The sequence below is a fragment of the Panthera pardus genome, unplaced genomic scaffold (assembly GCF_024362965.1).
Source record: "Panthera pardus isolate Hobbes unplaced genomic scaffold, ASM2436296v1 HiC_scaffold_13, whole genome shotgun sequence".
NCBI classification, from domain to species: domain Eukaryota; kingdom Metazoa; phylum Chordata; class Mammalia; order Carnivora; family Felidae; genus Panthera; species Panthera pardus.
Genome location: NW_026526688.1, coordinates 195477137 through 195494416, shown reverse-complemented (window position 1 = coordinate 195494416; position 17280 = coordinate 195477137). Strand labels below are relative to the sequence as shown.

The 17280-nt window shown below is 41.5% G+C and overlaps 1 long non-coding RNA gene across 1 annotated transcript; it reads right to left on the bottom strand.

Annotated features, from left to right (window-relative positions):
- Window positions 1–527: 527 nt before the first annotated feature.
- On the bottom strand, window positions 528–17090 carry LOC128776668 (uncharacterized). Its single transcript, XR_008421847.1, has 2 exons — window positions 16971–17090; window positions 528–2103 (listed from the first exon to the last, which is right to left on the bottom strand). It is a non-coding gene; the product is annotated as an uncharacterized LOC128776668 (long non-coding RNA).
- Window positions 17091–17280: the final 190 nt, after the last annotated feature.

The window sequence follows — 17280 nt, the reverse complement described above, 5'->3', positions numbered from 1 at the left end:
CTTAATTTCAGAGTTATTATATTGAGCCCCCCGTTGGGCTCTGAGCTGACAGCACAAAGCCTGTTTTGGATTCTCTCTCTCTCCCTCTCTCTATGACCCTCCCCCCTTCTCTCTCTACCTCTGTCTCTTTGTCTCTCTCTCTCTCAAAATAAATAAATCAGCTTCAAAAAAAACCATTAAGACAAAATATTTACCTTGAAGAAACTTCAGCCATCCAGTTCTGATAATATTTGACAACCCAACAATTAGGCTGCTCTGATTTATGGTGGAATATAACATATATCTTTAGACAAATATAGTTTCGCTTGGAACAAAAGCACTTCATCGTGTCATCTCGACCAAGCCATTTTTGACAGAATGTTTTTCAATGAGCTTACCATCTCTGTCTTTGGGGGACTGCAGCCCCCATCGAACAACAGGTCTTTGAGGACCAGAACAACGACCCAATTCTCAATTTGTGGCAGTTGCAGGTGCGTAATAAATATCCGTGTTCCTAGAATCTCCAACCGAATTAATGAACGCATCTCCCAAATTTAAATATTTATAAGAACAAGTCTTCCCATTCAGTCTTCATTTTTAAAATACATAAATGAATGAAAATGGACAAAAGTTTCATGATCGCAGGCCGATCGGACGTTTCTTTCAAAAGCATGCACATCATCCTATTTTGCAGAGCGGTGTGCGGACAAAGGACGCTATGAGGCATGAATATGCTGAGACCAGAATAGGTCAAAGACAAGAGGGGAGTGGGGATGATGTCCTCTCGCTCTTCCCTCCAGGAAAGATGTCTCTTTCCTACTCTAGTTCTGAAGCAATTGTACATAAAATAGAGATGCTAGAAAGTGGGAAATAAAATATTAACTTTATACTGGTAAAGACTAGGTCCAGGAGATATTTGGAGTTCCTCACAATAAACCCCAGAATTACACAGCCATCTGCAGGCCACCACAAGCTGTGCTGGGTGACCACAAAGGAGGCAAATCTCTACAAAAACTGTCCTGCTCGTAGCAGAAAGAACGAGGTCTCTCTGTGGGAATCTGGTTTCCAAGAGAGAGAGGGGAGACAGTGGAACAGGATTATGAGTGTCTAGTTTCTCCTTCGTAATTCAGTCATCAGAAGAGCCCTCAGGAACCACCGAGTGAGGCAACATGGGAGGCCAGAAGTGTTACTCTCAAGGGTGCTCCCCACATGGAAGGATACATACGGGGTGGAGAAGCATTCCTGCTAATCGAATCTGAGTCCCAGAAGACTTGGGGATGGGCAGAGCTCTGGATCAAGTTCACTTCTGAGAAAGGGTGAACTTGAGAAGTAGGGTCTGGGGGTGATCTAAGATCAAAACCATCAATGACTTGGTTGACAAGAAGCCTCGAAACAAGCCTGGAACTCCAAGGTCTCCTAGATAAGTTCTGTTGTTGCAGGTGCCCTCCATACCCCCTCCCTCTCCACTGAACCCTGGCAGCCACGTATTTCCTCTGTTCTTATGTCACACCACTCTGAACTATATCATTCTCCCCGTTCTTTTCATAGTCAATTTCATATCCCTGCATGGTGCCTTTTTGTTTTAAGTGTCAGAATTTCCTTCCTTGTTTCTTGGGACGGGCATGCATGAAGTGCAGGTCTCGATCTTCAAGAGACTCTTTAATTAATGCTTAATTTACTGTGTGGCATACAGTGAAGAAAGGGGCATATAGCTTCGTGTAGAGTCAAATGATGCCAAGGGAAAAGGAACGAAAAAAAAAAAAAAAGACATCGGGCATTTCCAAAGCCTCGACTCTGAAAGTTACAGGTTGACATTGATTAAAATACCACACATTGTAAAACGTGTGAAAGAAAGTGAACTGGGGCCAGCAAAAATAGTCTGTTCCCTCAGGTGAGTAAAATCTTGGATTACATGAATTGCATGGATGCTAGACCTAGCTGGAGGTTATCCTAATTTGAACAAGGCATCATCTTTCCACACCGCAACTGGCACTTCATCGTACGACTGACGTCAGAACGACCAGGAATGGTGTTTCTGTAACATGGATGGTCGTTTCTTAACTACAGCACTGGGCTCTCCGAGGTCACGTGTTTCAGGAAATCGCTTGCTTCAATCGCTTTGCTCTGTGCAAGGGGAAGGAATAAACATTTGTTAAGTATTTAGGAGACGCGTATATCCTGCGGGTTCTATTTATCTTGAAGAACCCTCAGTAATACAACAATCCAACGAGCGTCTGCTGTTTACGGTGTGGGTACCTGCCTTCTCTATCTTTCTTCTTCACATCTTCATTGAGATGGTATTCACGACTAGAAAACATTCACCCTTTTGAAGCGTGCACACTGATGACTTTTAGTATATGCAGTCCATGACCGGAGTCTAAGTTTGGGACACATTTATCACCCCACGAAGAAGCTCCATACTCCTTAGCGGTCACTTGCCACCTCTCACCCCATACTGCTAGCCCCTGGAAGCCACTAGAATGCTTTTTTGCCTCCGCAGATTTATTTGCCTCTTCTGAACACTTCATATAAATAGAAGCATGTGACTGTAGGCTCTTGGGGCTGGTTTCTTTCACTTAGTGCCATGTTTTCAAGATTCATCCGTGTTTTAGCCTTTTATCAGTACTTTGTTCCCTTTTATTGCCGAATAATATTTCATTATATATAGATAACATATTTTGTTCATTCATTCGACTGATGTACGTTTAGGTTGTTTCCACAATTTGGTTATTATGAATAATGCTGTTATAGGTATTTGTGTGCAAGTTTTGGGGCAGACATATGTTTTCATTTCTTTTCCCCTTAGGCCTATGAGTGGAACTGCTGTTAGAATTTTCCTTGATTTCTGAGCAAGGGGAAGAATCCTTGGGCGGTGGGGGGGGGGGGGGGGCGGGGGTGGAAGGAGACTCTGTACAGGTAGAACCCAAACCACTGATGGTACCATATCAGAGTATACCAGCTTCCTCTTGCTGCTATAACAAATTACTACAAATTTAGGAGCTTAAAACAACACCATTTTCAAAAATTTTACTGAAATCCAAAACGGGTCAACAGGACTGCACACCTTCCGGAAGCTCCACAAAATAATCTATTTCTTTGCCTTTTCCAACTTCCTGAGGCAACTAGCTTTCTTTGGCTATGGCCCCATCCTAAACGTTAAAAGCTAGCAGCCTAGTCGCTTCAAAATCGCTCTCAAGCTCACTCTCATTCTCTGCTTCTCTGTCATTCTCCTCTCTCTCTCTCTCTCTCTATCCCTCTCTCTCTCTCCCTCCCCAATAAGACCTTCATAAATTGTGGGGTCTTTTAATATCAGATGCTTTGAGGGTATCATGTCCAGTCCATTGATATTATAAACTTGAATTACCCAAGCATAGAAACTTGAATTAACTTGGGTTTGATTAAACGAGAGAAATACATTTGCTATTCTCATTTAGACAGTTAAGAATATTAGTACCACAGAAGTACTTGATTACAGTGGTTCTATTAGTGGATCCTTGGGTTAGACCTCTAAGGATCAAACCTGAGCTCTATCATTTACCAGCAAAGTGGCTTTGGCAAGTTATTTAACCCTTCTGTGCCTTAGTTTCTTTATCCATTCAATGGAGAATATAAGAATATTATTTCACAGATTTGTTTTAAGAATTAAATAAAATTTAAAAAAAAAGAATCCTGTAAGATAATGATACACGCAAAGTGCTTAGGACAGTGCCTGGAATGCAGTAAATGTTAATATATGCTTACGATTATAAAACCAGTTAAAACTTGTTTAAAAGAGAATCAGTCAGGTGAAACTATATGAAGCAATGAAAATGTGTTTCTATGAGAGAGATAAGTGATTTACAGGAAAGTCTCCAGCTTTGTGTCTTTATAAAAAACTATTTTTCAGGCTACTGAGTCAAGCTGGCGGTCCCCGTGCTGAAATATTTGGATATTATTAGAGATCCTAAGCCTTATAACAGAAAATGAGGCTAGGGGTCTTTAGTGTCCCAATGTAGCTTTAATTTCCCCCTGCAGAACAATGTTCATAATTACCATATGGTGGATAACATCTCTGGAGGACCTACCGTGTGCCAGGAACTGTTCTAAGCACTTAACAGAAATTAACTCATTTAATCCTCACTCCAGCCTGTAAGGTAGATCATAATCTCCATTTTATAGAAACAGAAGCTGAGGTCCAGGGAGTCTAAACATCTTGTTCAATGGTACACCAACTGGTAAGAAGCAAATCCAACAGGGTAAGCTTGATCTCTTGTTCTTAGGGGTGTGGATCTTCCACAAGGGAGACGGTGAACATGGTGAGTGTGGGAGCCGTCTTTGGAGCGATTTTTTAAAGAGAATCAGTTGAGTAAAGTTATATGAAGCCATGAAAATATGTGTCTATGAGAGAGAGAGAAGTGATTTACGGGAAAATCTCCAGCGTCGTGGAGATTTTGAAGTCTGAGTTTGAAGTCTGGCTTTGTGAGGTACACAAAGCGTGGGCAACCTCAGGCAAATTGCTTAACCTCTCTGTGCCGCATCTGTAAATGGTGGTGGACATGACCTCTACTTCATGGCGTCACTGTGAGGAGTAAATAACATTTACAACATTGCCTCACCCACAGCGAACGCTCAATAAGTGCCTCCAAATCAGAATAGGGTTGTGTGTGTGTGTGTGTGTGTGTGTGTGTGTGTGTGTGATAGGTTCTGCCTCTTAAATATCTTCAAATATAGGGGCACCTGGGTGGCTCAGTCGGTTAAGCGTCCAACTTCGGCTCAGGTCATGATCTCGCGGTTTGTGGGTTCGAGCCCCATGTCGGGCTCATTCGAATTCTGTGTCTCCTCCTCTCTCTGCCCCTCCCCTGCTCATGCTCTGTCTCTCTCTGTCGCTCAACAATAAATAAACGTTAAAATAATTGTTTTAAATATCTTCAAATATTAAAGAAAATTAATTCTAGCATGTATGCTCCATCACACTCCTTGATACTTGCTTTTAAGCTCATCAGCCTTCCTGTGAATTTTCTTACTCATTCATTTGTTCATTGTCTTATTTCTTCAGCAAAATGTTTTGAGCTTCATGCATGAGCTAAATCCTGTATCAGAGATTCTCACATCGAATCCTTATAAACCACCTGTGCATACGATATTTTTGTCTCCATTTTCTTTTTTCAGTGAGAACATAGAGACTCAGCAATGCTCTGCTGGGTCGTGGAATGAACACACCGAGCAGCCACAAATGACCGTGAGGTTGCCTTCGGGTAGTTGCCAGCTCTTGACCTTTAAAGGTGTTTTAAATCTGAGCTTCAGTTTCCTCATCTACAAAACAGAAATGATAATATCTACTTTCCAGCATTCTGGTGCAAGTAGCTCAATATATTGGTACGCCTACATGAAATTAAGGTTCTTTTTTTTTTTTAAATTTTTTTTTTTTCAACGTTTTTTTATTTATTTTTGGGACAGAGAGAGACAAAGCATGAACGGGGGAGGGGCAGAGAGAGAGGGAGACACAGAATCGGAAACAGGCTCCAGGCTCCGAGCCATCAGCCCAGAGCCTGACGCGGGGCTCGAACTCAGGGACCGCGAGATCGTGACCTGGCTGAAGTCGGACGCTTAACCGACTGCGCCACCCAGGCGCCCCTGAAATTAAGGTTCTGATAAATGGTTACTTCTGTTATATCTATTCATTAATTTCTTTGTAAAATTTAGTCTGCTCTTTCTAATGAGACACTAGCGGGCTCTTTGCATAGAATGCATTAGGGCAAACTTTCATCTAAGTTTTTTTTTTTTTTAATGTTAATATAAATGATGACAAGGTAGCCTGGAACATTTTACACATCTGTTACAAAACTCCTGGGAGTTGACTTGAATCCAAAGCAGGTGGCTGGGCAGGACATACTGGTCTGTATGCAGAGCTGGACTTCCCTCAAAAGCCCACAAACCAAGGAAAAAGTCCAAGAGAACTGTGAGAAAACAGTAATTAATAACTACAATCACAGCTTCTCGTCCTTGTGATAAAGTTCCTGTGCAGAGCCATAGAGAGATCAATTCCACATTTTGAATTCTCGCCCCTAACTCCAAAGCATAACCAACAGGAGTGAAGCTCTATTAACACAGAGTACCAATCATGAGTCAAATGTACTAGGTATTTTATGTGAATTATCTCTTTTTATTATCCACAAAACAACGGTTATGGGTTGAATTATCCACCACCCCCCAGATTCATATGTTGAAGCCCTAACCCTCAGCTCCTCCGAATGTGATTTCATTGGGGTATAAGGCCCTTGCAGATATAATTAGCTAAGATGAGGTCATTAAGGTGGGCCCTAATCCAATATGACTTATGTCCTTTTAAAAAGAGGAAATTTGGACAGAGACATACACACACACAGAACATCATGTGAACATGAAGGCAGAGATTAGACTGATGCTTCTATATGCCAAGGAATACCAAGGATTGCCAGCAAACCCCCAGAAGCTAGAAGAGAGGCATGGAACAGATTTTTCCTTAAAGCTGTCAGAAGGAAGCAACCCAGCCAATACCTTGATCTTAGACTTGAAGCTTCCAGAACCATGAGACAATAAATTTCTGTTGTCTAACCCAACCAGCTCACGGTACTTTATTATGGCCGCCTTAGGAAACCAACACAGCAACCCACAAAGAGAGGCATTGTTGGTTTTTCGGAAACTTACACTTAGAAAGTTTGATTGTCTTGCCCAAGGCATCACAGCTGGTGATTGGTAAAGTTGGTGGGACAGGCTGCTAGGCTATGTGAGCTCCATTATCCACTTTCTTTCTAATCTTTACGTAACAACAAGATGTCCCTTGTTGTATTTGCACTGGACAGCTAAACCTTCTCAGAAATCGAGTATGTTTTACAAAATAACTCACATCCAGAAAGACTGTTGACTTACCCCCTCGAGAAACATCCCAATCTTAAATAATAATAGCAAACATTTAAACAGTACTTTTTGCACTTACTGGTATTGGCTTAGGTTTTCACAGAAACCCCTATGAGCGAATCTTGCCATCCCCAAGGGGGAACATACACAAAGAGGCTGTGAGATTTGCTAAATGGAGGCAAATGGGCATATGCCCAGGCCAACCCTGGAGCCATAGGTACCATGTTGTCTTCCTACCATGAACACAAGCTTAACCTGCTTCTTCCACATCTGATGTATCTGCTTCTTAACTGTAACCAGGCAAAGTACTAGGTGGTCAGAGTATGTATCAGAAAAAGCATGGCCTTTGGAATAGGACACATGTGAGTTTAATTGTCAGTTACCTTGAGCAAGACCCTCAGTCTCTTTAACTGGAAGGTGGACTATAGTGAAGATTGTTAAGATAACCTATAAAACGTATCCCACAGAGAATTCTACTATATAAGTTGTATTACACTATTCCAAATAGCACTTGGCTTAACCCCAGCTTCCTTATTTATTCAGGGCACTGTCTTGAGTTTATGTCCTTCACTTAGCTGTTGACTCATATACATACAGATTGTTGCGTTACGTGGCTGAAATAACACTTTCTAGATTTTTATTTCTATGCAAATGCAAGGAATTAATTGTAAGGAATCTACAGAGATACAAAAAAAAATGCCCAGAACATAGAAGGTATTAAATACATTTTGCTTGGGGTGTCTGGGTGGCCCAGTTGTTTGAACATCCAAGTCTTGACTGCAGCTCAGGTCATGATCTCAGGGTCTGTGGGAGCAAGCCTCGTGTCAGGCTCTGTACCGACAGCATGGAGCCTGCTTGTGATTCTCTCTCTGTCTTTCTGCCTCTCTCTCTCTCTCTCTCTCTCTCTCAAAATAAATAAATAAACTAAAAAAAAGTATTTGCTTAATGAATAAAAGCTATTACACCCACCTAACCCCCAAGATTCAGAAGAACTTGTTGCAATGGACATAAACAGGATCAGTTTCACCCAGACAGTATTTGCACGAGTGAGAAAAGGAAGAGAGTTCCTTTATTCTGGAAAGTTAGAAACCATAATCACTAGTCTCATTAATAGGAACATCTCATGTCTTGGGTTTAATTCTAACTAAAATGCAAAGTTTTGTTAAAAAAAAAAAAGAACTCTGTGCAATTTCTTCTAAGTTAACTGTGAATTTCATTTTAAATCCACTCATCCCCTAATTCAATATTATTACACATAAAACATATTTTAAAGCATGTCCCTATGCAAATATTTCTTAGAAATACATACATGGATTTGTCTTGGAGGAATTCTGATAAATGTGTTGAGATCCTTGTCTAAACTGGGTTTGCTATTTGATAACTGGAGATGTTAGGAAAACCTATCTCATACTTTTCCTTTGGACACCAACCCCAAGTGATCACCGAGCGTTCAAAGTCAATACCTATTAATGCTTGTACATATGGTATTAATTCCACATTAATTCTGTCAAAAGTGATATCATGGTTAGAAGTTCCAAATGATGACATCACTAAAACAACTTGGTTTTCATGAGCGTGGGACCAGTCAGTGCCAAAATCCAGTTCAATGTATTCATCCGTCTATTCTGACAAGTTCAGTTTAATTAGTTCATGGCCTCATAACGAACAAGAGACTGGCTTTCTGTCCGATTGCCAGAGCCATTTCTATTCTCTTCAACTTAAGTGCCAAATGCTTACACTGCTTTGCCCAATTTATACCTTTGCCTATAATTACTGGTCCCCAAGGTGTGATTGTCCTTTTTCATAAGAGTTTGTGCAGCTGCCAACATGAAGTTGTAAATAAATTGTAATACCGTTGCTATGAGGTGTAAAAATCCCACAGCTCATATCCAGAGCCTTGTATAATAAACTCGAGTAAACATTCCATTTCCTGCAAATGATTGTGGTCTGTGACTAGATTTAGAAAACAGGGCAGTAAGTCAGCTTTCTTTAATGAGTCGTTGAAAACAAAGTCGTATCCCATGAAACCAAAACCTGTCTTTGACAAAAACAAATAGCTTATTTGTAAAAGACCCTCCAAAGGGGGATAGATTTTTCTGAAGCTCATGATCTGAGTTCCATTTTTGCAGTTGGGAGAGCTTGAACAATAGCAACCCTGCTCTCTCAACAGCACCCACTGCCAATGAAGCCCAAGGCATTGGTTTTCTAACAAGGGAGATAATGTGCTATGGGAGGAAGGAAGGAGAGAATCAGACAGAGAGAGACCCAGCTGGATGGCTCACTCTTCTGCTTGCTAGCTGTGCAACATTGGTCATTTAAAACCTCTGTGCCTCAGTTTCTTCGCTGTAACTAGAGAGAATGACCCCCACTCAGAGGGTTTGGTTTGATCACACAATGAGATAATTAAAAGCAGAACACATGTCTCTAGCAATAGTCCTGTCTGACAACAGGTGACACAGGATTGGCAATTTCTTCCTCCTTTTTCTTTATAATAGACACAAAACCTACATTTCTCGATTTCCACAGAACCAACCCTTAGGCTTTGTGTGGAATGGGCTGCAATTAAGGAACAAGCCATATATATACATTTTTTTTCTAGCACTGCTGTTCTTAAAAGCCTCCATAATGCTTTCTTTTAAAATTGCCTCATCTGTGAAACATGGTCAAGACTGCCAAAGGGATACCCTAACTACAAACTCTATAATGTCTAAAAACTTATTGAGACTCTTGGAATTGTTCTCATTTTATTTTTTGAATCAGAAGTTTCCCTGATTATCTTTCTTGCTTAATTACAATAGAATTTAAGAAACATAGATGCTTTATATCAGAATTTTATCTTATGAAACACAGAGAAACCATGGCTTCCACTTTACTATGAGGTAAAGTCTATAATTGAATCAGTTAAGTCAAAAAGCAATCACCTATTAAGGTCATTGTGTGCCCAAGAGCCCAGATCTTTTAGTGGGAAATTAAATTAATCAAGGCTAACAATTCATTCTTGTACATCGCAAAGACCATTAACGCTACCGAATTTTTTTCACATGGTTTCTCCAACTGTGTATATTTCTCAACTTCCTTTGTAGTTAGTTTGGGCCCACTGGACTGGTTCCAGCCAATAGACCAGAATCGAAAGCGATGTGTATTATTTTCAGTTAAAGGAAGTTGAGAGTCAGTGTATCTCCTCCACATCTCTTCCCAGCTTCAGAGACCCTGGAAAACACGTACCAGGCGTCATAGTAGAAGATGAAGTAGATAGAACCCAATCATAGAATTTTGTGCCAGTGAGCGATCAGATATCATATTAAGTATGTGGTGGTCATTCGCTGCAATCGTTTGTATGATCCCGTGCCCTTCTATTAGATCTCAGTTCAGAGTTTGCCTTGCTTTGTGTTCTAGAAAAATCACCCATTTATTTCTCAGCTTTTACCAGATGCTGTGTATAATTAGGGTCACATGGCTAGTCCTCCTTTAAAAAAATAAAAATAAAAACAAAATTAAGTTCTGTCATTCAGTCATGCTTGGGCTTCCAAGGAATGTTTCCTATTTTCAGTTACCATGTGAAATCCACCATCATTTTGGTGACCATAGCATCCTCCAATGGGGGTCACTTCTCCTGGGTCCTACCACGTCTGCTGGGCACCCCATTGTCCCAAGGCTTCAGTGTCTAAATAAATTGGCTTCCTGTAGTTGCCATGAAGAACTACTATGGAGTGGGTGGCTTAACAGAACAGGAATTTATTATCTTACAGCTGTCGAAGGTAAGTTCAAAGTCAAGGTGTTGGCAGGCCGTACTTCCTTCCCTGCCTCTTCCAGCTTCTGGTGGCTGCTGGTATTCCTTGGCTTCCTTGCCTTATATCTCTGTTTCATGCCCATATCACCTTCTCCTCAGGGTGTGGCTTCTCTTCTTATAAGGATACTTTCCATTGGATTTAGGGCTCATCCAGATAAGCCAGGAGGATGTCTTCATCTCAAGATCCTTAACGTAGTTACATCTGCAAAACTCTTTTTTTTTTTTTTCCAAATAAGGTAATATTCACAGATTCCAGGCACTGGGACTTGGACATATCTCTTTGGATGCCATTCTTAGGCCCTACTAAAATATCTCCTATGCCGATGTGAACAACACAGAACACTCCCCCCATTTATGTTGCCTTCTGACCGCCGCTTCTAAACCAGAGTTACTTTGCTTCTCAATGTCAGAGTTCTCTTTGCAGAAGGATAAAAAGGATGCTCCTTTAGTTTCTTCCTTGCAGCTCCCACCTCCCTAGGACTCAGACACAGGCTAGGAGAAAACAGATAAGCAGGACTTCATTAGACACTAATTGCCAAGGCCAGGCCCCCAAGCCAAAATTTTCCTTGGGAAGAACATTTCTTCTGCTAAAAGACATGAGGGTCCCTCCTCCTGGCTAACCTACCTAGCAGTTCACTCGCTCTTTGCTAGGATTTTGGTTTCTAGGGATACTCAAAATAGAGCCTCAAACCTGCACCCCAAGTATAGTTAGTTTGCGTTTCCTAGTCCCATGAGACTCGTAACCCCTAATCCCCGTAACCAGACTTACTCATTTCTCTCTTCTTGTCTCTCACTGTAGATACGCCTATTGATTTTCACTCAAGGGCACCGAATGGATCAACTAATGTCACATTTCAAAATTAAATTGTCAGTATTCCTATTTAAATAATTAATTGTTCTGTGACCGTACTCATAACATATCAGAACAGAAACGGACCTTAAATCATGTTTTTACGCCTCTCATTTTATAGATGGGAGCACAGATCCCAAAAGGGCAAGGGACTTACTCAGGATCACCTGACGATTCACACCAAGTACAATTATTTGTTGGAGTTACCCAAGCACATTGGTTTCCGGTTAGAAAACCAGGGTTTGGACCAAACCCTGGCACTTACTACCTGCTCGAGACTGTTCCAAGGAAGCCACATGGCCTTTCTCCTCTTTAGCTTTTCCTGCCCTGCAAAATGGAAATAGATACCACCCTTCTGACCATCTGTGCAGCTCAAGTAACCTAACACAGGTAAAAACTGTCTTGTGAACACTCCTCAACCAGAACGAGCTTCCTGAGAGCAGAGAGCATATCTCATCCTTGATTGCCACTCCAGCATATAGCTCAGGGACTGACCCAGGAACAGTGTTCAGGGAAAGTGGAGACAATGACCAAGTGAATCAATTAGTTAATAAAGACTCATGCTGTGAGAGAGGAAATTAGTATTACCCTCAAATAAAAGGAGACTGTACAGAAATAGGGATTAAGAGCATTGGCTCTGGAGCCTGGCTGCCTGGGTTCAAATCCACCACTTACTAGCTGTGCTACCTAGGGTAAATCACTTAACCTCTCTGCTTCGACTTCTCATCTGTCAAAGGAACAGAGTACTGGTACTCATCAATGGAGCTACGGTGAGACACCAATGATACAAGGCCTGACAGAGTGACTATCAATGAATATTTTCACTGCAAGTGTCATGTTTATACCCTTTCCTGGAATGCATTCTAATCTAGCTCCCCTTTTGTGTTTTGCATCCCATTTCGGCACTCTGCCGTTACGATGGGTTTCCACATGTTTTATCTTCTTTTGAATTATTAAAAGAAAGCGGTGATCACAGACATCTTGGTATTAACTTATGCGTGCTCACCATAACAAAAAAAGGCACACAGACTGACAAGGATAATACAACAAGATGACATCTGGAAGCCCTCTGATACTGCGAAAAAATGCCACTTTGAAAGAGGATGCCAGAGTATTCGACACTTCACAAATGAGATTCTTGGAAACTCAGCCAGGAATGCTACGATTAACCTGCGCTTCTCTCTTGGTCGCTCTCCTAGGGCTCCTTTAAATGCCTTTGTCTATTTCATCTGTCCTGAAATCTGGTAATACCATGATTTTATTGTCAACAAACGGCTACATGTTTACAACCAAAACTACCACAGTTACTCCAGAGAATCGTCCCCCTCCCCTCACCTGCTCTCTGTGGCACTCCTGGCACCCACCTCTTCATCCAACAAACTTACATTTCACATTTCAAACTCAGCACAAGTGTCCCTGTCACTTCAAAAAATTCTCTACCCACTCCTCCTCCACACACTTAACTGTCAAATCCAGAAGGAAAGGACCCAACTCTGATGTAAATTTCCATCTACAGTAACATAAGACAGTGCTTCTTATGTTGTACGTACCCAGAAATGTCTTTTTGAAGGAGTCATAAATTCATGAAAAAAGGATTTTGGGTTAACTTTGATAGGTTGTTTTAACAAGCAGAAGGCCAAAAAAAAAAAAAATGAAGAAAAATTTAAAATACATACTTGGAATTAAAAAAAAAATACATCTTGATTCTTTTCCTGATAATGGGGGAAGATCAGTAAAACTTGGCATTATTAATCTAGCTTGTGGAATACTGATGTTCTGTAGAAATTTTAAGACCAATTGAATTAAACTATCCCAAACCACATAAAGCAGATAAGAGGGTAAAATGTGGTCAGCTAAAAAAAAGTGACAAATGTTTTATTACCGCAGCTCAAACTCAATCAATGCCTACCCACACTAAGCCACGAAGATGAGAAAAATAATAACTATCCTGTCCTGGGAACTCCTATGCTTTAATGTTTACAAGTCCATTCTTTTTTTATAAATTTTTTTAAAGTTTATTTATTTTTGAGAGAGACAGAGACAGAATGCGAGTGGGGTAGGGGCAGAGAGAGAGGGAGACACAGAAGCAGAAGCAGGCTCCAGGCTCGGAGCTGTCAACACAGAGCCGGACGCGGGGCTCGAACTCACGAGCTGTGAGAACATGACCTGAGCTGAAGTCGGACGCTCAACTGACTGAGCCACCCAGGCGCCCCGATAAGTCCATTCTTTTTACCTTGCAACTCAGACATTATCATTATTATTTTAGAAATTTAAAAAAAAAAACCTAAATGAATGTTAAATGAACTACCCAAAGGGACAAAGCCAGTGACTAGAGAAGCTAGAATTTGAATTCATATGCATTTGATACAAAGCTCATGTGCTTTTTTCCTCCACCTCAGGTTTCAATAGGTTGGAGAGTAGAAAACAACCCAGAATTTGAAAATAATCAGCTACTTGCACAACCCCTGTACAGATCATCAGAAGTTTGAAAATCCAGAAAAAAAAAATGTTTTAACATAATGGAATTGTAAAACTATCACATGCAGAGCAGAATAAGAAGTGCTTTATCCAGGTGTACAACTAAAGTCTAGGAAGGTTAAGGAGCTAGTTCAAAGTCATATTACCCTCAACTGTTTATAAGTGCTTTTATTAAGCTGTTCATTCAATAACTAACTCATCAAAAATGTTTGAACAGATATTTTTCTAGTCACTGGAAACACAGGGATAAACAAGAAATGATCCCAAGCTTCAGGAATTTTGTAGTCTGTTAAAGGAGACAGGCACACAAATATATAATGATAACACAGTGCAATCTAATACTCCTAACACAGCCTTCCTTTGTGCATCTTCCTAGCCTGACTTCATTGTTTTTGAGCCCTCCATGGTCCCACATCCAAGAGCTCCGGAGAAAACACAAAATACTGGAAATATAGATCTACCACAAAGTTAGTTTTATGCATCTAATGACCCTGGCACAATTAGAGAAGAGCTGTAAGTTATGATCTGTCCTCTTCCTTTCTCTCCTCTTGGTAATTACTCCTTCCAAAAGCCTATCACTCTCATAGAAACTACCAGATAGTCCATGACCTTCTCTACACCTACTCTCTGCTACAACTATTTTGCCTAAGTTGGCTACCTGTGAGAGAACTTCCCTGGGACTTTGGGTCTTGGTACCAGGACCAGCAAGATTAGCCTCCCTAGGGCAAGTTATTTGCCCTCTCAGGGCAAATGACGTAAGACATAAATATCAGGGGCCATCAGTATCATGTGATGGAACTATCACTTTTGGAAGAGAGCCGATCTATATCTGGAATGCCTAATATCTGACTACCTAATTGCCACCACTTCTTAGATATCTCAAAGCTACTGCAACTCAGTATGTCCAAAGCAAACTTAGACTCTTTGCCCTTAACCCGGGCATTTGCCAATATGCACTGCTGCAATGAGCAATGCCCGAACGCGCTTACTCATGCAAGCCAGAAAGTTAGCATTTACCTTAGGTCTTTCCTTCTCCAACACCCTTCATAGCCCACCATTTCTTGCCCTTATCATAATCACTCCTAAATAGTTCTGTTTTTTACCCACATGTCTCCATATGTATCAACCATAAGCCCGAGCTACAAAAAGGTTGTAACTGATCTATCACCATCCACTGCTGAACCCACAGTCCATTCTTCAGGAAGTGGTCAACTTCAAATATTCCAGTCTTGGCTAAAACCCTCCAATGTTTTGCATGTACTTCTTTAAATAAAACGGAAGTCCTATAATACTCTGGCCTTTGTCTCCCTTCACCCTCTCCTCCATGCTCAAGAGGACCTACTCAGTCACGAGATGTTTGCCAACAATCTTAACTCCTACTTCTCCACTCAGGAATCTCGCCCTCAGGGGAAACACCTGTCACCCCCATGACCAAGCCAAACCCCTCATCATCGTCTACAGCATCTTGTATCTTTCAGAAACCAAAGCGACCCGAGCTCAGCTGACGGAACGCAACACAGTTATGGTACTCCACCACGTGACTCTCTGAATAAGATGAATTTCTTCCACCAAACTCCATGAGGTAAGAACTGAGTAGGTAGAGACCGGGTTTGCTTTCTCTCTCCATTATGTCCCTAGACTCTGTCACAGTACCCATGCAATGAAGCCGAAATATTACACGGTGACCCTTAATTTGTTCTCATGCTTTGCTCTGGCGACAGTAGAAAATGACAAGCAATTTTAAAGGTGGAAAGCGGAAGCGAAATCTCTTCAAACAATTACAATTTACAACTCCGTAGAGAGAAATCTCTGCTACGCTTTGAGAAATCTATGCAAGTTCTCTTTCCCCCAGACGGTTGACTCCATGCCAATCCCTGCCTTGCTCAGTCCCAGGTAATTCTACTGAGCACCAACATCCAGGAATTCTTGCAGAAACCATCTTCGCTTCCCTAAATTCTGCTCAATGCCACGACCACTTGGGGAGTGCCTAGCACTCTAGGTGAGGAGGACTCGGGATGGAAGCCTTGGCCTCGGTCATCAATATGCTCCCAGTCAGTAGTGCTCCGGAAGACCACTCCCTCCAGGCCCCTCTCTCAGATACCTGCTCCCATTTCCGCTCTGTTGCTCAGTCAATAAAACCTGCAATAAAAAATACTGTTGACACAGACGCTTCGGTGGGAACTTAGCCAGCACTGGGAGCTTTTGTAAAGCAAAAACAAAAACAAGCATCATTTGGGCAATTTCTCTAAGTTTTCCTTTAAAAGCATTAGCATTCTTTTTTTTTTTTAATTCTTTTTAACGTTTTATTTATTTTTGAGAGACATAGAGACAGAGTACGAGTGGGGCAGGGGCAGAGAGAGAGGGAGTCACAGAATCTGAAGCAGGCTCCAGGCTCCAAGGTATCAGCACAGAGCCCGATGCGGGGCTCGAACTCACGAACCGTGAGATCATGACCTGAGCCGAAGTCGGACGCTTAACCGACGGAGCCACCCAGGCGCCCCCATTAAGCATTCTTTATTCATGGATGAGCTACATGCTGCCTCCAAAGAACCATCACTGAGATTTGTAGAGATAATAAATAGTCCCCATGACTCCTTACAACAACCTGGTTTGGCAAGGGACAAAATGGTTACCTTTATGATCAGTTTTAAGTGTTTCTGACTCAACCCTAACACTATATCTGACTGATAGCCATCATTAAGTACATCTTCACTGAATAAATAGAAGAGTGAGTGAATGGGTGACTGCTTTGTCCTGCTCTCGAGAGGTGTATGTGCCACCGTAGGACTACCTCCCGATTCCCAAAATCTCTCCGTGAACCCTATGTTGATATTGAGTAAACGTACCCGGAAAGAAGCAATTTAGGGTGGTTTTAAGAGCAAAGATCCTGTTCCCAAACTTGTGGCTAATTTTATGGCTTAGAAGTTTTCATGGGATCCATTAATAACCTATGTTTTACCTTTTGAAAAAAGAAACGAAGGGTTTGACCTGACTCACCTTGGAGAGAACTTCCATACCATGCTGACATTTTGAGACCATGCAAATGCCTTCGTTCGCCGCAGCCTTCTGGCTCCTCCACTATCAGGAACGACAGCCAAATAAAAACATTAATTCTGTTCTTCAGATATGCTACCAATAAATTACACGTGAGAGCTTTCCAGAAAGGACAAAAGAGCATATAGATTTTATTAGCAGGCAGTGTCCCATCTCCTGGAGGAAATGTACTAGGAAGAGCGGGGTAGAGTTGGCCTGCAGGGTGCTTGCTGTAGTGGGAAAAGCAGTGGACGGAAAGTCCAGACGATGTCAA